Source organism: Physeter macrocephalus, chromosome 6 (genome assembly GCF_002837175.3).
Source record: "Physeter macrocephalus isolate SW-GA chromosome 6, ASM283717v5, whole genome shotgun sequence".
Lineage (NCBI taxonomy): Eukaryota > Metazoa > Chordata > Mammalia > Artiodactyla > Physeteridae > Physeter > Physeter macrocephalus.
The window spans coordinates 79866774-79885095 of record NC_041219.1 but is presented as its reverse complement, the minus strand read 5'-3'; positions in this window follow the sequence as shown (position 1 = coordinate 79885095).

Here is an 18322-nt window from a genome sequence, read left to right as displayed (position 1 = left end):
CCTTCTACTAACTTTGGGTTTTGTTTGTTCTTCTTTCTCCAGTTCCTTTAGGTGTAAGGTTAGATTGTTTATTTGAGATTTTTCTTGTTTCTTGAGGTAGGATCGTATTGCTATAAACTTCCCTCTTAGAACTGCTTTTGCTGCATCCCATAAGTTTTGGATCGTTGTGTTTTCATTGTCATTTGTCTCTAGGTATTTTTTGATTTCCTCTTTGATTTCTTCAGTGATCTCTTGATTATTTAGTAACGTATTGTTTTGCCTCCATGTGTTTGTGTTTTTTACGTTTTTTCCCCTGTAATTGATTTCTAATCTTATAGCATTGTGGTCGGAAAAGATGCTTGATATGATTTCAATTTTCTTAAATTTACCGAGACCAGATTTGTGACCCACGATGTGATCTGTCCTGGAGAGTGTTCCATGTGTACTTGAAAAGAAAGTCTAATCTGCTGTGTTTGGATGGAATGTCCTATAAATGTCAATTAAATCTATCTGGTCTATTGTGTCATTTAAAGCTTGTCTTTCCTTATTAATTTTCTGTCTGAATGGTCTGTCCATTGGTGTAAGTGAGGTGTTAAAGTCCCCCACTATTATTGTGTTACTGCCGATTTACTATTTTATAGCTGTTAGCATTTGCCTTATGTATTGATTTATGTATTGCATAAATATTTACAATTGTTATATCTTCTTCTTGGATTGATCCCTTGATCATTATGTAGTGTCCTTCTTTGTCTCTTGTAATAGTCTCTATTTTAAAGTCTGTTTTATCTGATATGAGTATTGCTACTCCAGCTTTCTTTTGATTTCCATTTGCTTGGAATATCTTTTTCCATCCCCTCACTTTCAGTCTGTATGTGTCCCTAGGTCTGAAGTGGGTCTCTTGTAGACAGCATATATATGGGTCTTGTTTTTGTATCCATTCAGCCTGTCTTTGTCTTTTGGTTGGAGCATTTAATACATTTACATTTAAGGTAATTATCAATATGTATGTTCCCATTACCATTTTCATAATTGTTCTGGGTTAGTTTTTGTAGGTCCTTTTCTTCTCTTGTGTTTCCCACTTAGAGAAGTTCCTTTAGCATTTGTTATAAGGCTGGTTTGGTGGTGCTGAATTCTTTTAGCTTTGGCTTGTATGTAAAGCTTTTGATTTCTCCATCGAATCTGATTGAGATCCTTTCCAGGTAGAGTAATCTTGGTTGTAGGTTCTTCCCTTTCATCTCATTAAATATATTGTGCCACTCCCTTCTGGCTTGTAGAGTTTCTGCTGAGAAATCAGCTGTTAACCTTATGGGAGTTCCCTTATATGTTTTTTGTCATTTTTCCCTTGTGGCTTTTAATAATTTTTCTTTAATTTTTGTCAATTTGATTACACTGTGTCTCAGTGTGTTTCTCCTTCGGTTTATCCTGCCTGGGTCTCTCTACACTTTCTGGACTTCTTGGGTGGCTATTTCCTTTCCCATGTTAGGGAAGTTTACAACTCTAATCTTTTCAGATATTTTCTCGGGTCCTTTATCTCTCTTCTCCTTCTGGGACCCCTATAATGCGAATGTTGGTGCATTTAATGTTGTCCCAGAGGTCTCTTAGGCTGTCTTCATTTCTTTTCATTCTTTTTTCTCTATTTTGTTCTGCGACAGTGAATTCCACCATTTGGTCTTCCAGGTCACTTATCCATTCTTTTACCTCAGTTACTCTGCTATTGATTCCTTCTGGTGTATTTTTCATTTTAGTTATTGTATTGTTCATCTCTGTTTACTCTTTAATTCTTCTAGGTCTTTGTTAAACATTTCTTGTATCCTCTTGATCTTTGCCTCCATTCTTTTTCTGGGGTCCTGGATCATCTTCACTATCATTATTCTGAATTCTTTTTCTGGAAGGTTGCCTATCTTCACTTCATTTAGTTGTTTTTCTTGGATTTTATCTTGTTCCTTCTTCTGGTACATAGCCCTCTGCCTTTTCATCTTGTCTACCTTTCTGTGAATGTGGGTTTTTTTCCACAGGCTGCAGGATTGTAGTTCTTCTTGCTTCTGCTGTCTGTCCTCTCACACTGAGTTTCTTTAGGAAGATTATTTCCTTCATCTAGTACATAGTCCTCTGCCTTTTCATTTTGTGTATCTTTCTGTGAATGTGGTTTTCATTCCGCAGGCTGCAGGATTGTATTTCTTCTTGCTTCTTCTGTCTGCCCTCTGGTGGATGAGGCTATCTGAGAGGCTTGTGCAAGCTTCCTGATGGGAGGGAATGGTGGTGGGTAGGCTGGGTGTTGCTCTGGTGGGCAGAGCTCAGTAAAACTTTAATCTGCTTGTCTGCTGATGGGTGGGGCTGGGTTCCCTCCCTGTTGGTTGTTTGGCCTGAGGCCACACAGCACTGGAGCCTTCGGGCTTTTTGGTGGGGCTAATGGCGGTCTCTGGGATGGCTCACACCAGAGGAGTACTTCCCAGAACTTGTGTTGCCCGTGTCCTTGTTCCCCTGGTGAGCCACAGACACCCCCTGCCTCTGCAGGATACCCTCCAACACTAGCAGGTAGGTCTGGTTCAGTGTCCTGTGGGGTCACTCCTCCTTCCCTCTGCATCCTGATGCGCACACTACTTTGTTTGTGCCCTCCAAGAGTGAAGTCTCTGTTTCCCCCAGTTCTACTGAAGTCCTGCAATCAAATCCCACTAGCCTTCAAAGTCTGACTCTCTGGGGATTCCTCCTCCCATTGCCAGACCTCCAGGTTGGGAAGCCTGATGTGGGGCTCAGAACCTTCACTCCAGTGGGTGGACTTCTGTGGTATAATTGTCCTCCAGTTTGTGAGTCATCCAGCCAATGGTCAAGGGATTTGATTTTATTGTGATTGTGCCCCTCCTAACTGTCTCATTGTGACTTCTTCTTTGTCTTTGGATGTGGGTCATCTTTTTTGGTAAGTTCCAGTGTCTTCCTGTCAATGATTGTTCATTAGTTAGCTGTGATTCTGGTGCTCTCACGAGGGAGTGAGCACACATTCTTCTCCTCCACCATCTTGAACCAATCTCAAAATATTCATTGTCTATACCTTTCTACCTTGTCAGACTGGCTTTTGTTCAGGATTTCCAAGTTGCTATAATTCTGAGAGTCATTCTCATCTCTGCACTTCTCCAGTCCTTCTGAAAATTATGAACCAGGAACTAATCTAGGTCCATGGATTTCAGTAGTAAAAAGCGGTCAGAAATGTCTGGCTTCATGAAGTTTATACAGGAACTGAATTGGCAGGCACTTTTGATCTTAGACTTCCCAGCCTCCAGAACTGCAGATTGATTTTATTGACTGCTTCCAGGAAATGGGACACTCCCACGTCTTAGCTATGTGACTTTTTTTTAATGGATGGCAGAAAGCTTTCCTCTGCAGTAAGAATGAATGCTATTACCATTGTTTTTTAAAAATGCTCCAGGAATTTCTTCTCTGTGGAATTCCTCTTAACATGAACTCAGACCTAGATTTTTGTTTTATGGGATAAAATTTTCAACATGTACTTAAAGCATTTCCTCGCAAACCAGCAGGGAAAATCCTTGAGGACAGGAAATATCCTTGTTTCTCTAGTGCCTGTTACTATGTCTGGTCCATCGCAGAAACTCAGTGTATAACTGGGAAGAACAAATCTGACTCCATACTGGATCAGTTTCTTTTACTTTAACCTTTGTATTTGATTACTTTTGCTTAGTCATACTAGCTTAAGCAGGCATGAAGCCGAGAAGGACCCTGTGGGGCCCTCCCAAGTACAAATCCTTCTTGTGTCCCTCTATTTGCAGACTTTTTAGTGATAACCTTTCTGACAGGTGTGAAGTGATACCTCATTGTTGTTTTGATTTGAATTTCTTTAATGATTAGCAGTGTTGAACATCTTTTCATGTGCCTGTTAACCATCTATATGTCTTCTTTGGAAAAATGTCCATTCAGGTCTTCTGCCCACTTTTTGATTAGGTTGTTAGTTATTTTGATATTGAGTTGTAGTGTATATATTTTGGATATTAACCCCTCATTGGCTACATCATTTGCAAATATTTTTTTCCCATTCAGTAGGTTGTCTTTTTGTTTTGTTGATGGTTTCCCTTGCTGTGCAAAAGAGAAACATTTTCTGTTGTCACTAGTCATTGGTATAATAGCTGTAGAATATTTCATTGTATAAATGACTTTAATTTACTAAAAATTTTCATATTATTAAATTTTCTCTATTACAGATAGTGCTGCAGTGTGTAATACTGAATGCAAATTTTTATGACTGATGATTTCTTTTTTTTTTTTTTTTTTTTTGTGGTACGCGGGCCTCACACTGTCGTGGCCTCTCCCGTCGCGGAGCACAGGCTCCGGACGCGCAGGCTCAGCCGCTCCGCGGCATGTGGGATCCTCCCAGACCGGGGCGCGAACCCGGTTCCCCTGCATCGGCAGGCGGACGCGCAACCACCGCGCCACCAGGGAAGGGAAGCCCTGATGATTTCTTTATGTGATGTTCTTGAAAGGTCCTAAGCTTAAAGTTACTAGGTCAAAAAGTATAAATAAATAATTATTGATTAATGAATGACGTATTAGCTTAGAACACATATATAGAAGTTGTTTCTGTGTGTTTTTTTTTTTTCTTTCTGAAGGGTTTCTGTTTTGGATAATTCACTACACAAAGGCATTATCATGCTAAGGGGACCCAAGGGAAAAAAATCCTTTATGAATTTTAGGTTCCCTTTGTGGTCACCTCTTTACACTGGAGCTTTCTCACCTGACTGTATCCCAAATTAGTTGTTGCCTGTAGACCTTAAAGATGAATCAGGCTTACACAACTTGATTGTAATGTAGCAGTTTAAATTTATTCTCAAATGTTGTATTTAAAGTGTCAGGGTGTGAATGATGTAGTAGCATGCTCTAAAAACGTTGGTAGTACTTGTGCCTGGTCTCTGAATGCCTAGCAAATCTTATGAAGAGTCAAGATGACACTCAATTAACCCCTTTAAAAGTAAGTCTTTTTTTCTCTGTGGGGTACCCTGATACCAGTTCTATAAAAGAAAACACATGTGCATTTACCAAATTTCACAACTACTACCTATTGGTTTTCTGATCAGATGGACCGGAATCCAGTTTTCTCAAGGACTCAGGGGAATGCATATTCTCTCCTTTTGTCTATTGGCAGCATGGCAACCTTCCCAGAGAGGAGAGGGCTGGCCTAGGAATAATAGGTGCTGGCATCAGAGAAAGGTGTTCTTGTGTTAATCCCACCCATGACACCTCTGGGAGGCAGGTTAATGTACTCTGGCTCAGCAGTGTTCTCTGTGGCCAGGCCACGTGCATTCATGATCCTAGTTTCACTACACATAAATCTTATGACCACCGGCAAACTGCTTAACCAAACAGCCACTTTGTGTTTCTATTGTCTCATTCTTATGAGGGATTGTGATAATGGCATCTACCTGATAAGGTTGTTCTGAGGATGAAATAATGTAAAGCATGTAAAGAGTATAAAACATGCCTACTGTTAATAAATGCTTAATAAAAGCCAAATATTAATTTTATTTATTTATTTATTTTTATTTTAATACTTTATTTTTTAAAAACATCTTTATTGGAGTATAATTGCTTTACAATGGTATGTTAGTTTCTGCTGTATAACAAAGTAAATCAGCTATACATATACATGTATCCCCATATCCCCTCCCTCTTGCCTCTCCCTCCCACCCTCCCTATCCTACCCCTCTAGGTGGTCACAAAGCACCAAGCTGATCTTCCTGTGCTATGAGGCTGCTTCCCACTAGCTATGTATTTTGCACCAAATGTTAATTTTAGAAGAGAAAGAACCTGCTCTTAGTTGTACCTTTGGAAATATAAACAACTTGGAATCAAGTTTATATGTCCTAATCCGTGCAGTCATGCATGCAGACATTCTTTCAACAAGCACTGTACTCTGCTCAGTGCTAAGAGAAGATAAACAATAATAATGAGATTATATGTATGTAAAGAATTTAATATGGTGCTTATACTCAATAAATGACATTGTGATTATTATGAAATAATAAAGTGTGTTAGAAATAATCATGATTACAGATACTATGAATTAAAAATTGTTCTTCTAAATCAAAATTTATTTTAGAAGAAACTTGGACCTGGAGGAGGTGTGAATTCAGTGATGCTAAGAAACTTTGCATCTTAGTGGATGCTCTCTGGCTCAACTACTAAAGACAATGTACATTTTAATCAAGTTGATGGATTTCATGCTTGGAGAAAATTTGTGTGTCTGACAAAGAAATATGATGGTTTATTGAAAGGACATATTTATTTGTTGCAATGCTAAATTTTCATGTCATTTTTGCAGGTAAACCATGGGGTGGGGTGGAGAGAGGAAGAGGAGAGAATAAAAGTCCTCTGTGGGGGCTATTCCACATAGGATTGATGTACTTTATAAAATGAATGTTATTGGAAGGTGAAAAGTCAGCACAACATAGCAGACATGTGAAAGAGTGACCAATATATTGCATCTGGTATAGCATTCTCTGAGGAAATGGAAATTTACATGGTAGAAGAAGAAAAGTTTATCTGCATCTAGCCTCTGTATGGATTCAGCTGAAAGCTAAAAATATTCGCTTTCCCTAAGAGAATAAAAAAATGATTATCTAATCAAACAGCGAACTATATAATTGCTTTGGCATTAAAATCTCATGGTGAGATAAAGTTGGTCAAAGCATATCCATTAGAAATTTTGAAAATGTGGTATTTATAAGGCTAAATTTCTTAGATTTGACCAGAGATACACAGTTTTATTGGATGTTCTAATTCCATCACACAATCCATTAAAGTTATTCCCAAGTTTTATATTTGATTCTTATATTTATTGTAAATGGCAGCATTAGCCAGGAACCAGATTCCCAGCCAAACTGAAATAAAGATGGATAGCAGAATTTTGTCTTCATAATGATGTGGAACTTGTCTCTAAAGTCTGTCTTGGCTCTTTTATGAGATCTTCATTTTCATATGTTTGTTCAAGCTACTAGGACTTCTATAGCCCTGTGCTTCTGAACTTTCAACATATGCCATCTAATGCTTTGATTGATGTTCTGATTGTTCTTGTTGACGAGAACAGGATCTTCTGCCATAGTTAAGCAACACCCTCCTTTCTTTCATGATCACTGCTCAGACACTTGGAATGAACTGCATGCTACTTCCCAGAATCCTTTTAATTAAAAACACTGGTAAATTTGGATTTATACTCTATTATACTTCTACCCACTTTCCCAATTTTTTATTATATGGGTCATACTTACAAATTTTAAATATTTTTCTACAAAATTAATATTTTATACTGAAATTATCCTTGCCTATAACTACAATTATTAAACAACAGTACCTCTCAGACATAATTATTTATTTATGCATACTTTATTCTCAAATTATTTATAATTTTAAAAATAATCATTATAACTTATTGGTACATGTTCATGCTTAATTATTTACATATGTGATCACATGTATTATCATCATAACAGCTCTTGAAAAGGTATGGAGTTTAAGATAGTAAGAGACAGAAATGAGACTCAAACATATGTCTGAAAGACTCCAAAGCCAGTGTATTTCACAATGTTATGTTATTGCAATAAACTCCTTTCTGTTTCAGCTAAGGGGAAAGGTCTTTGCCAAATCTAAATCTGCTAGAGCTTATCAACATTGGATTGCTGGTGATGCTACTTCTGGAACCAAATAGTTTTCAATCACTAAATGACATTCCAAGTCAAGTGCTTCCAGTACAGAGTTTTCATTGCATGAGACATTTTCTTATGTTTCATTGAAATAATTTTTTAGGATTCTGATGATGGAAAAACTAGAGGAAAAAGTCATGGGAAGACTTCATAAAACATTACACTGGGGCTTCCCTGGTGGCGCAGTGGTTGAGAGTCCGCCTGCCGATGCAGGGGACGCGGGTTCGTGCCCCAGTCCAGGAGGATCCCGCGTGCCGCGGAGCGGCTGGGCCTGTGAGCCATGGCCGCTGGGCCTGTGCGTCCGGAGCCTGTGCTCCGCCACGGGAGAGGCCACAGCAGTGAGAGGCCCGCGTACCACACAAAAAAAAACACATTACACTGTTTCACTAGACTAGGCAAAGTTCACTGAAAAAAGAAAACCGAAATTTAACTGTTGTTGTCTCCTTCTTTTGTTAACATATATTACTTTAGAGTACATATGATATGTAAATATATTCATTTACTTCTTTTTCCAATACTGATATCTTGAGCCCGTATTTTATTGTTGGTCACTATAATAAGCCTAGAAATACCATTATGAGCAAGTACCTCCAAGGAGCTTGGAGTTAATGCAAAAGTGCTTAGCAAGACTTGAGTTTACAATGCAGATTCCTAAGATCCACCGTCACTAGTTTAGATTCAGTAGATGTGGGGACGGACCCAAGCATCTTTATTTTCAGTAAGCCCCTGGGGTGACTGTGATGCAGATTGACTGGAACTATTCTTTGAGCAGCAATGATTTAATGGGAAATACAGGCAAATAAGCAATTACAATAAAATATAAGTTTAACAGTAGCAGTAAGCACAGGGTATTATGGGATACATAGAGTATCTTCTAATACAGATTTAGGTTAAGAGAAGACAAAAATCAAGAGTTTCAAATCTTTTGTGGTGTCTCAATTTTCACCAAGGTTTTCTATCACAGCCACTGCTGAGTCATGTCATCAAAAATGTGAATATACAAAAGAAAGGAAAAACATATCAAGGAAAGGATACATGAAAGAATCCAGTTTGAAGGAAAATATGCCCCAAGAAACAAAAAAGTTTCCCACATGTGCTTCGTGCTTTGGAATAAATGAATGAGAGCCAAAGTCAATAAATTGAGCATTCGAATAGTAGACACTGATGGGGTTCAGGACGCACTACCCCAAAATATGGCATTTTGGTGTACTGTATTTTTTAAGAAGAAATTTGAGAAAATGACAGAAGCAAGAAGGTCACTCTGACCTTCCTTTGCCCTTCTCCCTTGAAATGAGCGTTAAAACTCTCATGTGAGAGGAACATCCTTGTCTCCAAAGACAAAGGGATACCTGGAAGAATCTGAACAAGCAGGCCTTGTTAGGTTTCCCCAAGTTGACTATAATTACCTCTTACTCCTTGACCTATCCCACGACTGTGTACTCTTGATCAAAGCTAGCATAAAAAGACTCAGGTCTAACTGTCTTTGGGTCTTCATTTTCTTATGAAGTCTTCTGTGTCATGTGAAGTTTATATTAAATAAATCTGTATGCTTTTTTTCTTTTTAATCTGTTTGTGGGTTTAATTTTCAAACCTAGCCAGGGACCATAAGCAGGTTTAGGAAAACTTTTTCCTCCCCTACAATACAAAATAACAGAATGAGACAAAAAGAACAGTGTAGACCTAAGGAAATAATTAAGGCTCAAATCAATGTTATTATATAATGAACACAAATTAGAAACAATAAAGCAAAATATCTAACAAAAATAAAATGATTGATGTGGAAGAAAGGCTTCAGTGTATGAAAATGCAAAAGATCGTAAGATTAAAGAAACAGAAGAAAAAATAATAAATGTGCATTCAGTGAAAGAGGAACCAAAACAATGACACATAACATTTGGGAAGTAGAGAACCCCACAAGTGGAAGATAAAATGTCTCTGGGTTGAGAAAAAATTTTATTTTTGAGACTTGAAGCATATTTTGTTTTTGGGGGGAAATTAAGTTTTTGAATTTCATAGATCAAGAACACCAAAGTAAACATATACCAGGAAATTGCCCTCCCTTCCCCCCCCAATAAAATGGACATATATCAATATCAGAAAGGTTTGAGCTCAAACCTTTACAGCAAAAAGCTGTAAAGATGATGAAGAAGGGAATTTTATAATGATAAAGGTACAATCTACAATGAAGATTAAATCTTAAGAATATTTATGAAATGACATTATTAAAATTATTAAGGCAAAGATTGCAGGAAGTACTAGGATGAATACACAAATCAAGTAGACAAAATATAAGTAAAGACATAAAGAATCAAAAAAATTAGTTAAAGAAATGGTGTGTATATGGACATGGATATATGTATATCTATCTTCCAAGAACTTCTTTAGCCTGATCTCATTCATTTTCATTCTATTTCTAAATATTTTTCAATTTCAGTTTTGACTTTCATTTTGAATAGGATTATTTAAGAGAGGGATTTATTTGCATTTTATTTTTATTATTACTTGTTAATTAAATGCAGAAGTTATACTTTGTACTTTATTTAAATTTAGAAATTATTGAGGTAATCTTTGTGGACTAATTTATGGCCAATACTACATTTATACAAATTCTCTTATGACTTATCTGCACCCATTTCTATAAAATATCAAAGTATGTGTTCTGAAAACATTATATAGGTAAATATGTCTGTGCATACATATGTATTGATAACATTTCCCTTATCAATTACACATACACAAACACGTGGAAGGCTGTAAACTGACAACACAGAATAACCCTTTTTTATTCATTATGCTTCCAATTTATACAAATGTAAATTGGTCACAATTAGTAGCTCAATAATTGCTGCAATTTAAATGTATTACAAAGTTCAGTCTCTTTTTTATTTTTTTTTAAATTTTATTATTATTATTTTTTGGCTGTGTTGGATCTTTGTTGCTGAGTGCGGGCTTTCTCTAGTTGTGGTGAGCTGGGGCTACTCTTCGTTGCGGTGCGTGGGCTTCTCATTGTGGTGGCTTCTCTTGTTGTGGAGCATGGGCTCTAGGTGTGTGGGCTTCAGTAGTTGCAGCACATGGGCTCAGTAGTTGTGGCTCTTGGGCTCTAGAGCACAGTCTCAGTAGTTGTGGTGCACGGGCTTAGCTGTTCCGCGGCATGTGGGATCTTCCTGGACCAGGGCTCAAATCCATGTCCCCTGCATTGGCAGGCGGATTCTTAACCACTGCGCCACCAGGGAAGCCCCAGTCTCTTTTTAAAAAATTTGTAATAAATATACAAAAATTGGCTCTCTTTTAACACCATTCAAAATATAAAATCAGGATTGCAATTGCAGAATATTTAGAAAATAACGAGAATGAAAATATAATCAAGCTAAAGCAGTACTCTTAGAGGGCAGAATATGTATTATGTGTAATATGTAATTTTATAAAAAGAAAACATAATAATATATAATAAGTAGAATACTTATATATTTTATGCACACATACACAGAGAACAATTTTAGACCATTAATGTACCCAAGACAGTTCTCTGGAGAGAAAATCCCTGAAATGGTAAAATATATAGACCACAACTAATCCCAATCAAGAATAAGGAAAAGAGGGCTTCCCTGGTGGTGCAGTGGTTGGGAGTCCGCCTGCCGATGCAGGGGACACGGGTTCGTGCCCCGGTCCGGGAAGATCCCACATGCCGCAGAGCGGCTGGGCCCGTGAGCCATGGCCGCTGAGCCTGCGCATCCAGAGCCTGTGCTCCGCAACGGGAGAGGCCACAACAGTGAGAGGCCCACGTACAGCAAAAAAAAAAAAAGAATAAGGAAAAGAAAGTACAAACGGTACAAACATGCAACATGTTGCATGCAAACATGCAACATAAAAACATGCAAAATTAGAAATGAAATTAAGTTAATAGCCACAAATTCTTAGTCACTTCTGCCATCAATGGAGCAGTCTAAGTCCTCTTAAACATGGCCTTTGAGCTTGGCCATATGACTTACTCTGTCAATGGAACATGTGTTGAGGAGAGAGGGAATCAGAGACTTGGTAAGTGCTTATGCTTTGGGGCTTGCCTTCTTGGAACTCTGAGACCACCAGGATGTGAGGAAACCCAGGATAACCTACTACGGGATGAAAATCCATGAGAGGAGAACCATGGTGTCCCAGTGGACAGCCAGCATCAACTTTCAGATATGTGAGTGAATCCATCTGGACCCTCGACTCCCCATTAAGCGGTCAAATGATTGCAGCCACGTGAGTGATCCCAGGAAAGACATGCAGAAGGACCTCCCCGGTTGGCAACCCACAGAATCATGCTGAACAGCAAACTGTTGTTTTAAGCCATTAAGTTTTGAAATGCTTTATTGAATAGCAATAGATGAGTGGAACAGCCAGAGATATAAAGGACATTCAAGTGTTCATTAGAAGATACTTTGTTCAAGAAGATTAATTTGATCAATGGAATAGAATAGAAAGTTCAAAAATGAAGACAAATTCATTTTGGAATTCAGTATCTGAAAAGAGTGGAATCAGATGTTAATGGTAAAACAGACAAAATAATAAAGTTTGTTGGAGCAAAAGTCTAGCCATTTGGAAAAAATAAAACTGATCCTCACTCCTTACACACAATGTTTTCCAGATGACTCACATATTCAAGTAGGAATATGAAGTTGTAATATTATTAAAACAGGCAAATATTTTCATAATTCTGGATTGGAGAAGGCCTTTCTGAGCAAAACACAAAAACTTAGAAGCTGCAGAGGGTAGATGGGCAAATTTGACTACATGATAATTAAATTTTTCTGCTTGACCATTAAAGGGAAGAAAAGCCATAATGAAGTTTAAAAACAAAAGAGGAAAACATTTAGTATTAATTTCCTTAACTGCAGCAAATTTCCTTTACATATGAAAAGTAAAGAGCTTTATAAATCAATCAATGAACATAAACAATCAGGTAGATAAATGGGCAAAAGATAAGTGAGTTCACACCAAGCAAATTCAAATGATGTATAAATATAAGAAGTGTTTTTCAAACTAATTCATAGTTAAGAAAGACTGGTAAATAGTGTGTTGCTACCCTATCAGTTAGCAAAAACAAAAACATTTGATAATACCAATTGCCAGCAAGAATGTAGAGAATCAGACCAATTCGTACAACTGTTCATAGGATCTCTTTGGAGAGCAATTTGGTCCATCTATCAGAATCTCTGCTCTTAGATCCAGTAATTCAGCTTCCAGAAACCAATACTCTATGGGCATACAAAGATATTGTACAAGGATGTTAACTCTAAAATATTGGGAATACCTAAATGTTCATCGAAATAAAATTGGTTAAAAAAGTTAGAGTTGGAATAGGAATTTGTAAAAAGTAATTAGGTAAAAAAGCATTTATACATTACGCTAATATTTGTTAGACACAATTTACTTGTCAGCATCTAGAGATCCACTTGATTCTTTTTAAATGGTTTTAGAATATCCCTTTATATTAATAAGGTTTACTGTCTGTGTTTAGAGATATATCTATATCTATTTATCTATCTATGCGTATTACATAGAAAATTTCAGAATAGGTGAAGGGAAACTCATTTTTCATTATGTATTGTCCTGAGCTGTTTAAGATATTTTAACCATAGGAAAATTTTAGTTACATAATAAAAAGAACTTACTTCATTGCCTGCAATATGTTATGATGAGCTCAAACAAATAAATCTTGGGTATAAAACACCACATGTCATAGGGGCACCAAGTGCTAAGTACTTGACACTTAAGAATGGTATTACCAATATATATACTGGCCAAGTGTTGCTTGCTGTGATTGTGGAGGTCAGTGAGGCCCACAGTGAGCTCTTTTCTTTCTAGGAGCCCCTTGATGGCGCCCCACACTCTTACCGCCAGGGAGTAGACACAGAGTACTTCATGCTTATGACCATATCTGTGTCCAGAAACCTGGATGAGCCTTGGCCACTGTCACGACACACCCACCATTAAACTGCCAGCTCGACTAGAAATTTTGATGGTAGGAGGCTTCAAGCTGAATGACTTATTGACTCCATAAAATTCCTGATGCATCAACATAGGGTATAAAGGGGAGTGTCACAGATGAGCAAAAACGAACTAGGAGGCAAGTTTGTTCCTCTTTTTTTGTTTTGTTTTCCTGACTACTCCAAAGCCAATAGGAATATGAAGGGTCTGTTTAGAAGAGAACACATTTTGATGCCTTCTTTTTCACAAGCCTCACATGAGAAGGAGCAAAATCTTCTTTTTGACCACAAGATCAGCCTTATGGAATCTGAGTAAATAAAGCTTTCCAAATTGGAATTTCAAAATCAAGAGCCATGCAGGGCACAATAAACCATTTGTAAGTACAGACTTCAGCAAGGGCATAGAGTACACAGAAAAACAGATGAATAATTTCAAAGATGCCCACACAAACTGAAACATGATACAGATGAAGATTGGAAAAAAATATTGGTGTCCTATTTTGAAATCATGTTTAGCGCTTAATGTAAAGCTCATATGGTGTTAAATTAGTACTTAGATCTATGGGAAGTGCAAATGGTGATGGAGTAATTAAAGCACTCTCAACAAGAAGCATACTTTTGAATGAATTAGGTCATTGAAGGTTATTAAAGCTTGCACCAGATAAGGCTGGTGTGGTGTTAGGGTAAACATTTTTCATGCTTGTTGCCCAAACATGTTTTGGAGCCCACATCAAACAAAATGGATGTTTCAAGGGACTAGTTAAGACCAGAAATCATTAACCAGGTACAGTTAATGATTATGCAAATTTGAACCTTTGGTTTCAGAGGTGAAAAAGTATATTTCAGTACCTGTCTCTCTCCAGCCTATTTTAGTCTCTATTGTTTGGCTCAGAATTCTTAATTATATTTTTATTTTTTAAAAACAGTACTCACATACCTGAAACTCTCAATTCGTTTTATTTTACTGTTTGGTTTTGGTTTTAGTTTTTTTGAGGAAAAGAAAGTGTATGATTTGGTATTTGGTGGCAAAATGAACATTTACAATGTTATACTGAGAGATAATTGAAAAGTTTTTTGCCACGTGAATTAACTTGTGTCTCCAAATGAACCTTGGTCAAGGATGAATGGACATCTTTGGTGTTATGGGGCATTTACAAATGCAGAAACACTTAGCAATAAGCAACGAAGTACATGAATAAATTTTGTGCAACAGTGGAAGATGACCTCGAAACCAAACATATTAGCTTAAAATAAAACAATACACATTGTGTTATAGTAATGATCCCCTTTGCTATCTCCCACAGTCTTTCTAATTATCTCTCATCTTCTTCCAACATATATTTGAAGTGATTTAGACATCACTTGAATAGATATTCTGTAGGACGTCAGTCATCTATACATTAAGAGGCAAACTATTTGACTTAGTCTGAAAAAATAGATCCTGCCGGTAGAGAAGTAGGAACTAATTTTGAAATTTGAAGCAGTGGCTACCACCAGATTCTTGCCTTTTATGGCATTTACCTCTCAGTAGGCTACAAACAATTTTGTCTTCATTCACCTCAAAACTATTTATGCAGTTTACAAAATGGTCAAGAGAAGCAAGCAGATTAGAGGTAAGGCAAAGAAGGACGTCGTAGGAGAGAATTTTCATGATAAAGTACTGTTTCTCCATGGTTTTTAAGGGTGCACACCTCTTTCAGCTCTGTACACCTATCCAAAGAAGTTAATATTTTAGATGCAAGTGTTGGTACAAACATCTGAATAATGAACTCTACAGCAAGAACCTTGTGCTAAGTCCCTGAAAAGTCACCAGAAAACTCAGCACATTTTTTGTACTTTGCAGTGCATCAAGGAAAAGGTTGATTAAGGATTTTCCAAGCCAAAATATCTCTATTGTAAGCCAAGAGGACTTAATTCACTGGGATGTTAAGCCAGGATTCAGATTACTAAGGGAATGAGCCTGAGAAAACAAGTTGCACTTTTTAAAAAGTAATGGTTATTATTGAAAAAAAAAACAAAGACAAAATTGAAAAGGCTTAAATTGGCATGAAAAGTTATGGCAGGATTTTATTTAACTTTTTTAATGGAAAATTTTAAACATATACAAAACAGAAGCGTGTAAAAGATCCCCATATACCTCTCACCCACCTTCATTACTTATCACCTCCTGGGCAATCTTGTTTTACCTATCTCTCCAACCACTTTTTTCCATATTATTTCCAAGCAGATTCTAGATATTTGTCAACATTTCAGTGTATGTATCTTTTATGATATTCATTAACAAAACATAAATCATATTACACCAAAACTAGCAATAATGTCTCAATATCATGAAGAATCCAGATGATGTTAAAATTTTCAATTAATGTTATTAGCTTTTTAAAGTTTATTTGAATCAGGATCCAAATAAGGTATATATTTATGGTTGTTCAATATGTATCTTAAGTTTCTTTAAATCTATAGATTCCCCTGTGGCAGAACTTTTAAATGCAAGGCTCATTGATTTTTCTTCAAAAAAGAAAAAGTTTGGGTGAGGATGTGGAGAAATTGAATTCTTATACACTGTTGGTGGGACTGTAAAATGGTGCAACTAATATGGAAAACAGTGTGGAGTTTCCTCAAAACACTAAAATAGAAACATCATATGAGCCAGAAATCCCACTTCTGGGTATATATCCAAAATAATTGAAATTAGGATCCCAAAGAGATATCTGCACTCCCATTTTTTCACTGCGCAATTATTCATACTAATCAAGATATGGAAACAACCTAATGCCCATCAACAGAGGAATAGATGAAGAAAATGTGGTATACAATGCAATGGCCTATTGTTTAGCCTTAAAAAGAAGGAAATCCTGTCATATGTGACAACATGAATGAACCCAGAGGACATTATGTTAAATGAAGCACTACAGACACAGGAGGACAAATAATACATGTGATCATGTGTATGAAGAATCTAAAATAGTCAAACTCAAAAGCGGAGAGTAGAATGGTGGTTATCAGGGGCTTCAGGGACAGGGAAGTGGAGAGTTGCTATTTGATGGATATAAAGTTTCAGTTATACGAGATGAATAAGTTCTAGAGATCTTCTATACAACCTATAATTAACAATACTGTATTATACACTTAAAAATTTTCCAAAGGGTAGATCTCATGTTAAGTGTTTTACCACAATAAAGAAAAATAAAATAAGGACTTCCCTGGTGGTGCAGTGGTTAAGAATCTGCCTGCCAAGGCAGGGCACACGGGTTCAAGCTCTGGTCCGGGAATATCCCACATGCTGCGGAGCAACTAAGTCCGTGTGCCACAACTACTGAGCCTGTGCTCTAGAGCCTGAGAGCCACAACTACTGAAGCCCGCACACCTAGACCCCGTGTTCTGCAACAAGAGAAGCCACCACCATGAGAAGCCCGCGCACTGCAACGAAGACCCAATGCAGCCAAAAATAAACAAATAAAATAAATAAATTTATTTAAATAAATAAAATAAAAGTAATATGAACTCATTTTAGAAAACTGCAACATTCAGAAAAGTGAAAATAAGAGAAAATCAGGAAATCATATTTCTTTAAGTCTAACAACCTTTGTTTAATAATTAAAGACAATTTTGTTAGAGGTGGCATTTAACTTGGTTTTGCTTACACAAGGTCTTGACAGCACCAGTCAAGTAAAAACAACTGAGGTCAAGTAGCTACCCAAATTCATCAACATATTATTGTTTAACATAAACCTTTAGGAAACAACAAAAAGAATTTTTGAGAATGGTGTAATACATGCTTTGGGTAAGAATTTCACATTAACTTGAACTTAATGCGTGCTACAAAATACAAAAGATATATTGTCAGATTCTAATATTGCATGTGATTATGAGAGGAGCCCAGCCCCATCTGACTGAAATTCTTATTTTTCAAGTTCTACTCATCCACTTTTGAGTTCTCTGCTGGTCTCAACTGGGGTGGGTCATTTCATTGTGGGAGTGTACTTACTTATTGTCATTCTCTGTTTAGAACCTGACAGAGTCCACTTTGCAAGCAGTTGATAAGGGAGCCGTGAGTCCCCACAATAAACTTGGCAAAATTCCTGCCTTCAGACAGTTAGCTAATAGTTCCTGGGGAATAGCTACACTTTCTGTTTAACAAGCCCTACTATATAGCTTCAAGTAGCATGAGTTTTGGCCTGAACGGATCACTTTTTGTTGTTTTCTCTAAGACAGTGATGAACAGGATGCTGTGAGCTGTTGTTTCATAGAGAGAGCCACTTCTTAGTCAAGGCATAAGCTGAGAATAGATTTCTCTACTGGACAAATATATGGAGTCCTTAAGACTTCTCATGTAGGACCACTAATCTCCTACTTTCCTCATGGTGCAGAACCTCAGTGACTGTTCTGTTTAACCAGGTCATGCCTTATACCATGCAAATTACATTTCAGTATCCAAAGACAACCAGACCTATTTTGGTCCACTAGTTCCCATTTTTTAAGGAATTTTTTTGTTGTTATAAAATAGTTGTTATTCTAGTATATATTTCTATCTATCTACCTACCTATCTATCATCTATGTAATTTTGTATCCTGCTTTTTAGAATTAGTATTTTAATAAGTATTTTTCATTTGAAATATTTTGATGGTAGTTTCTTGTTGACATGCAAGAAAAGTAACAATAAAGAAATTAGG